This window comes from Gobio gobio (genome assembly GCF_949357685.1).
Source record: "Gobio gobio genome assembly, chromosome: 3".
Lineage (NCBI taxonomy): Eukaryota > Metazoa > Chordata > Actinopteri > Cypriniformes > Gobionidae > Gobio > Gobio gobio.
In genome coordinates this window covers 54774567-54783395 of record NC_137099.1, presented here as the reverse complement: position 1 = coordinate 54783395, position 8829 = coordinate 54774567, and positions in this window count along the sequence as shown.

Genomic DNA, 8829 nt, shown 5'->3' with positions numbered 1-8829 from the left:
GGCCAGTAAGAGCTGTGCAGGTAAACCTCCCTCTCCTGGGCTCAAGCGGCGCACCAGAGGCTGCGGTGTCTAGCGTCCTTGTTAGCGCACCTGCCTCCCAAGCCAGAAACGCCGGTTCGAATCCCGCAAGAGGTTACACAAATACAATGACTTAAAGAAAATGACGAGAACTCATAGAACAAGTAACACTTTGCCAAAACAGCAATGAAGATGAGGTAGAAGGTCAACATGTCACACAAGTACACAGAAGGCTGTTCACATGATCAAGACTTGACTAAACAAACTGAAGGGCGTGTATACACACAAAGCACTAATTAAGGGAATGGACTGGACTACATTTATATAGCGCTTTCAACAGACCCATGGCCATCCAAAGCGCTGTACATATTCCCTCACATTCACCCATTCAGCCATGCAAGGTGCCATCCAGCTCGTCGGGAGCAGCTGGGGTTAGGTGTCTCATGGACACCTCGACACTTGGTCAGGTGGAACCGGGGATTGAACCACCAACCTTCTGGTTTGTCACACTTCCGCACTGTCATCAACTGGAATGATGAGCCAAAAAAACGTAGCATCTGCCTGCAAACCTGCGTATATATTTGCGATATATGAGGTTTTGCGAAATTGACGCGTTTCCATTGGGCATGTTTTCAATTCGCAATTTCAATTTGCACAATTTGAAGGGTAATGGAAACACGGTTAGTGTCACAATAATATATTTTTTTTTAAAAGTATAGGGGAGAGTTTGTGTAAATCTACTTGGGGTTCAGAGTTTTTATTTTTTCCCCACATTAATTGCACACGTCTTGTACAATTATGTGGTTTTGTTTCATTAATGCAGTGTTTACTTTTTTCTTGATTTAGCCTGAAAGAATGGAAGTGAAATGTGACAACATGCCCCATAGGTGGGGTACATTGTAACATGTGAGGGGCACGATGTAAAGGCCTGTACACACCGGGACGAATATCGCGCGCGCGCTTATCGCCAGTGTTTTTCGTGCCGTTTTTCGGCGCGTCTTGAGTGTTCACACCCAAGCGATTTCCACTGGCGCTGCGCCGAGTGAACGTGCACATTCAGTCGTTGCGCTCCCGGTACACAAGATGGTGCTGCGGCACTTTAAGCCTCTGACACTCGCTTGTCACACAGAAGGAGAAGAGAGACAGTATTTACGTGCTTGCCAAAACCATAGACATATTATGTATATGGACAAAACCACTCACACACTTTTTGCTAACTGGCAAGCAGCATTAGCAGTTCATCTTCTTCTTTGTCTACTTACTACTTCTTCGTCGTATCAATGTGTGCTCGGCAAGACCGTTTTGTGCTTGAGCGCCACCAAGTCGTGTTTTACTGTCACTTCAGCAGCTCCAGGCACGTGAACAAAAGCGCTGATCTCATTGGTCGGACAGTTTTTTACGCGCCGCGTCAAAATAAAAAAACGAACCCGAGGCGTTTTTTTAAAAATGACGCTTTTACGCCTGCCGTTTTGCGCGTCGGTGTGAACACTCACATTGGCGCCCATTGTTTAGTCCCGAGGCGTTAAACGTCGGCGATAAACGCGTGCGAAAATCGTCCCGGTGTGAACAGGCCTTAACATGACCAAATGACAGCTTAAAAAAGTTCCCTGAAATAATCAAAAAAATATCCAAGACAAACTAAAATATTTTGTCAACAAAATACAATTATTAACTTTTTAAAATAAAATAATGGCATTTTTTTAATCATTAAAAATATCCTAATTTTTGAGTTTGACAACAAACACATCGCTAAATACAGCTATACAGCATAGTTCAAAACATAATAATAATGAATAATTTCTGAACATTAACTCAGTCATTATTCACCCTTTTCTCATGGTTTCTCAAAAGAATCAATAAAAGTATAGAATATAAAGGCATATTTCTAATAGGGGCTCATTGTAACGCAGTGTTACAACCAAGCGGCAACCTCTCTTGAAGCCAATACGGAAGTGCCTCAAACTGCAATTCATCGACTGGATCCATGGGCGTGGCCACTTCGAGTGACAGGTGGATGGCCCTTTATCTGCTGTCTGTTAGTCATCGCGTCACTTAAGCTCCGCCCACGTCCCGCCTTTTTGCCCATTTTCTGTTATCCGGGAGTGACGCGCGATGATGCGCTGCCAAGATGGCAACGGCCATCTCGTCCATACTTTGCTCTTCAGAACGGCTCTTCAGAATCCTATGGGTGACGTCACGGACACTACGTCCATATTTTTTTACAGTCTATGGTTACAACGCACCCCATCTGCACAACTGGGATTTAAATCGCAGCTCGTGTCTTCTGCTGTTAGATCAGCATTAATTAAAGAACGATCTTAACTGTTAAATAACAGATATAAGATTACAATATTATCGGATTTGTCTTATTTAGAATAAACACAAAAAAAAGAGATGAAAACTAAACTTAAGAAATTTACTCTTGCTATAGTTAAATAAATGTTCAGTAATATCTTCCAGAGATTTGTTTAATTTTGGCGCTATTTTTTCCTCTAAATAATATTGATATGGCAACTAGTGAATACACGAAGTTTCGTCATCCTGGCATGTGTGGAAAGGGTTAAAACATGCGTGTTATAACTAACCCTGCGTTAGGCTGTGCCCCGCACTCCCCTATCTACTCTTTTATATAATTTAAGGGGCCGTTTACACTACACTATTTTCAACTAAAAAACGTAAAACTTTTTATGCGCCTTGACTGCTCTTTCACACAACAGCAGCGTTTTGGGGCCTGAAAACGCAAAAAAATGGGTTTCAAAGTCCAAGTTTTTGAAAATGACACCTTTATCGTCTCTGTGTAAACGGCAAAAACACGAATTTGTGCAAATTATGATGATTAGTTTTCTGCGCTCAATCTGCGCTCGATCAATGATCAGTTTTCTGTCGATGAATGTATCCAAACTGTTGCTCACATGTCTAATAAAACACAATATATTAAAGCATCTTTGGTATTTCCCTATTAAATAAATTATGGGTATCGCGGGTATGATGACATTGATAGGCGATGCACGGACACGGTCCGAGTCCTGGTTAAAATTGCTTATTTCTCTGCATTTAAACATTCTTGGAAACATCTGGGATAACGTAAGTACTCAAGTCAACAAAATATACAACATTGTTATTTTAATCCAAAAATCTTACATATTGTGCCTTTAAACCTCTTTTTAAAATCATTTGCTATAAGTACTTGTGCTTTCTTATAAAATAAAGTAGCTGTATATTAAAGGTCAATAAATAATGAGAAAGACTGATGATTTAATAATAACTCAGTTTCGTTAAGTCTGCCGGTGGTCATTTTCATGCAAACTTTCATTTAGCCTCATAACACCACATTCTCTCTTATATCTGCACACCATCGTGAAGATATATCTACCCACAGAAAGGGATTTCGAAACAGTGACTTCAGCAAACTGATATGACATGTGTGCTCTCTCCTCAGGCCTCGTCCGTGTGCTGAAAGCCTAGCAGCTGGTGTCAGACAGAGAGGGACATTCATAGGGAAAACAGCTGTGGAGAGCACCCTGTCATGGGCCGCGGCGCAAACGACACATGTGATTGTCCTGCTCGGCCTTTTGTGACCGTCATCAGTGCGGTGTTTGAAGCAGGAGGTGCCGTTTAGGGCCCCTCGACAGGGACGGAAAAGTGCTGACCGCATGCACAGGCCAACTTATTGTTTCGAGAGGGATACAGTAAGCAGTGGTAAGCATTGCTTTTGATTTATGAATAAGAATATGATCCTCTACCTCAATAATGGGCTATTATAAATCATGCAATTTTTTTCTGAACTGCAATTATTCATTAAGCAAGAACCTGCGAAATAAATAATAGTCGATGTGTGTCATTTTTTAGATGTTAAAATATATTTTTTAGATGTTAAAATATTTATTTTAACTGAAAAGTACCATAAATATTGTGATTCTAAAAGCCACAAAACTCCTGATTTTATAGCGCCTTTATGTGTTAAATTGGAAAATATAGGCAAACTAAATCTTGTATGTCTGATATATACACCGACCAGGCATAACATTATGACCACTGACAGGTGAATAACACTGATGATCTCTTCATCACAGCACCTGTTAGTGGGTGGGATATATTAGGCAGCAAGTGAACATTTAGTCCTCGAAGTTGATGTGTTAGAAGCAGGAAAAATGGGCAAGCGTAAGGATTTGAGCGAGTTTGACAAGGGCCAAATTGTGACGGCTAGACGACTGGGTCAGAGCATCTCCAAAACTGCAGCTCTTGTGGGATGTTCCCGGTCTGCAGTGGTCAGTCTCTATCAAAAGTGCTCCAAGGAAGGAACAGTGGAGAACCGGCCACAGGCTCACGGGCGGCCAAGGCTCATTGATGCACGTGTGGAGCGAAGACTGGCCCGTGTGGACCGATCAAACAGACGAGCTACTGAAGCTCAGATTGCTCAAGAAGTTAATGCTGGTTCTGATAGAAAGTTGTCAGAATACACAGAGCATCGCAGTTTGCATAGCCACAGGCCAGTCAAGGTGCCCATGCTGACCCCTGTCCACCGCCGAAAGCACCAACAGTGGACACGTGAGCATCAGAACTGGACCATGGAGCAATGGAAGAAGGTGGCCTGCTCTGATGAACCACGTTTTCTCTTACATCACGTGGATGGCCGGGTGTGTGTGCGTTTCTTACCTGGGGAACACATGGCACCAGGTGCACTATGGGAAGAAGGCAAGCCGGCGGAGGCAGTGATGCTTTGGGCAATGTTCTGCTGGGAAACCTTGAGTCCTGCAATTCAACGGTATTCCCTGGTGACTGTGGCTCTCTCAGAAGATAATGCGCCTGCCACAAAGCAAAAATGGTTCAGGAATGGTTTGAGGAGCACAACAACGAGTTTGAGGTGTTGACTTGGCCTTCAAATTCCCCAGATCTCAATCCAATCGAGCATCTGTGGGATGTGCTGAACAAACAAGTGTGATCCATGGAGGCCCCACCTCGCAACTTAAAGGACTTAAAGGATCTGCTACTAAGATCTTGGTGCCAGATACCACAGCACACCTTCAGGGGTCTAGTGGAGTCCATGCCTCGACAAGTCAGGGCTGTGTTGGCAACAAAAGGGGAACCAATCACAATATTGCTCAAACCAGACAAACATAACTGAACGCTTGAACCTTTGACTCCCTCGTGTGCATGTTTTTGTGATGCCCCGAAGTTCACCATCTGTTTGTGTGGGTTTTCAAACAAGTCAAACATGAAGTGATACAACATTTAACATGTTGTAAATAGTCAAAGGTTGCTACTATGTCCCAGGAGTCCCAGGATTTGGTATAGCTTTGCCAGTACTTTCATTTCCCTTGCTCAAGTCTTTATCTTATTATTGGAATTTCTGTCCATTCCATTCCAGCATTTCTCAAGCTCCATCAGAAGGAATGGGAACTGAACGTGAACTACAATTTTTATGTCATTCCACAGATGCTCAGTTGAATTACAGTCTGGACTTTGACTGGGATGCTCCAGGACATTCCTCTTTTTGGGTTTAAGCCCCTCTACAGTCACTGTCCTGTTGTGAGCTGAATAAAAATTCCAGTTCCACTGCTTATGCAGACTAAAGCATGTTCCCTTCAGGGAGTTTTTTTTTTTTGTCAGTACGTTTTGTACTTGTTCCTTCTTTCTACAGAGAAAAATTCCCAAAGCACGATGCTGTCAGCACTATTGCATGACTGCTTTACAGTCATATGCTCTATTAGATTAGATCTCATAGAAGTGAGGCTCAAAAGTTCAGTTTTGGACTGATCGGACCATAAAACTGAGAGTCTCCCTTGCCAAACTCCAGCTGAGATGTAATAGGAATTCTCAAAGGCTTTTTGAGATACAAGCCAGCTATTGTCTCATTACAGTTTTTCTCAACTCAATCACAGTTGTGGGTCTCTTTGGGCTTCATTTATTGAAAACAATAATTATTATATAATCGACTGTGAAATATGCCGTTGGTGATCAAGAGACAATAGTACAGGGATGAGCTTATGCTTGGTGAGATATGCAGTGTTCAGTACATTCAATACATTACATATAGGCCTGGTTTCACAGACAGGGCTTAGATTAAACCAGGATTAGGTCTTAGTTCAATTGGCTTTTATAAACGTGCCTTAGAAAAAGAAAAACATTAGTGTTGTACATTTGAGACAAAACAGTGGCACTGACCTATTTTAAGAAATGTTTTTAGTTAAAACAGCTCAAACATGCATTTTTGTGTGCTTAAAGCTGTACATTTTAGCGACATCTGGCGGTGAAGTTTCACTGTATGGAGATAGAAATGGCTCATTCTAACTTAGTAAAACCATAACTGTTAATTAAGTAAGGTCTTTATACACTAGGGGTGTAAGAAAATATCGATACACGTGAATATCACGATATTATGTTTGGCGATACGGTATCGATTCTCAAAAACACTGTATCGATATTTATATATTGATTTATTTACATCTAAGATTCGTAGCTTTGTGTTCGGTTTAAACCACAGACTGTATAAAACCCAACCGCTAGATGGCTGTTTTATCTCAGAACATAAACTGACACGGAGCCGGAGAAGCGCATGGTGAAGGTGCTTGCATCGCTAATGTTTGCATTAGCAAACCCAGCTCACAAGACGATAGAATTATTCCGCTCCCGCGGTATACAGAGCTGAAGTGTGGACTCATTTTGGCTTCAGCTATAAAGAAGCCCCTAAAGAAATCGACAAGAGTCAGTTTGTTTGCAAAATAGGCCAAGTTAAAATCCAATACTCAGGAAACACATTGAATCTGAGAGCACGCTTAAAGGGATAGTTCACCCAAAAATGAAAATTAGCCCATGATTAACTCACCCTCAAGTCATCCTAGGTGTATATGACATTCTTCTTTCAGACGAATACAATCTGAGTTTTATTAACCCTCTGGGGTTCTTCGGGTCAAAAATTATTTTTTAAATTCGTAGCTTCATTGGAATGGTCCAAAACTTGGTGACTTTTTTGGTACTTGGTATATGAACGCCCAAAGAAATTGGGGACAGGATTTGAAAAGTCTAAGTGGTCGTAAAAAAATGTTGTCACACTCAGGACCTTCGGGTCAAAAATGACCCGCATAGGAAATGAATGGGAAATTGGCAAAAATATGAAAATACAGAGTTTTTTTGTGCATACAATCTAAAAATCAGCCAGGATGCAGAAAAAAAGGACTCAACCGTGAAGGGGTGAATCTCTAAAACATCAAGAGTGCAAAACAGACAAAAAAACTCACACACACACACAAGAACACAATTAGCTTTTGGAATGGCACGCGTTCATTTGTGTGTGTTTTTGTGTGTATAAGTGTGTGTGTGAGTTTTTTTGTCTGTTTTGCACTCTTGATGTTTTAGAGATTCACCCCTTCACTGTTGAGTCCTTTTTTCCTGCATCCTGGCGGATTTGTAGATTGTATGCACAAAAAAACTCCCAAACTCCCAATTTCCCATTCATTTCCTATGGGGGTCATTTTTGACCCGAAGGTCCTGAGTGTGACCCATAAGTGGAGTACCCCAGAGGGTTAAAAAAGTCCTGGCTAATCCAAGCATTATAATAGCAGTAATAGTTGCTCTGTTTTTGAAGTTTTGAAGGATAAAGTAAAGATTCGGCTGACCGCCTTCCGTATTCAATTTATGGAAAAAGTGTTGAAAGTGTATTAACCCCCCGGAGCCGTGTGGAGCACGTTATTCGACGGACAGATGCTTTTATAAATGCTATATGCTATAATAAAGCTTGGATTAGCCAGGACTTTTTTAATATAACTCTGATTGTGTTCGTCTGAAAGAAGAATGTCATATACACCTATGACTTAAGGGTGAGTAAATCATGGGCTAATTTTCATTTTTGGGTGAACTATCCCTTTAACATCCCGACGTCATCCGCGCTGCTGAGAAGCGTTTCGATAGAATATGTACTGCACGTTTTCCTTTTAGTAACAAAATAAACACACAACAAAATTGACAGCGGGGGAAGCAGAACAAAAGCATCTGATCATAGCGATGTGGATATGGATGCACCAGCTCTGCAGTTCATTTATACAATAGACTGCTTTAAAGCAAACAGCTTAACAGTATTAAATATAAAACAAACTTTGCACTTTCTGTTGTTAAATAGTTTAGAAATTAAAAACTGCTATACTGTGAACCTTTAAAATATATACACATAAAGAATCCTGTAGTCACTTTACTATTTGCCTTTACTAAGATTACACAAAATAGTGATATAAATGATACTGTATTAATTCAATAAAATAGTTACTTGTCAGGTTTTATGCATATGGTTGTGTTCTTTATTCTTTTAAATGAGATCTTTCAAAAAAAAAGAAAATAAATATTGCAATATATAACAATATATCGTATCGTAACCCCTGTATCGTGATACGTTTTGTATCGCCAGTTTCTTGGCAATACACAGCCCTATTATACACCACTGAAAACATAGTTATGTATATTATATTGCATTTCTATCAATAGATCCTCATAAATATTACACACTGCACCTTTAAGTGTTTGTATAATTGTTTTTTTATTTAAAAAAATGTTTTACTAGTACAGAAATGACAGTGACAGTCACAAAGGAGCTTTGGATTTATAATATATCCTTAGAAAGGACGCCATTATCTTTTAACAAGACGAACATAACGTCCTCTGTCCGAGACCTGGCATTGTTGTTCAAGTGAAGAGGAAGCTGTTGACTCATCAGAACATTACTACTGACCTTGCTGAGACCTTGAAGCTGAGCGAGAAGAGAATAAAAATACACACAAATCGATAACCTTTCAGACGGTCAGTGTGAGCTGACGTTTGTGT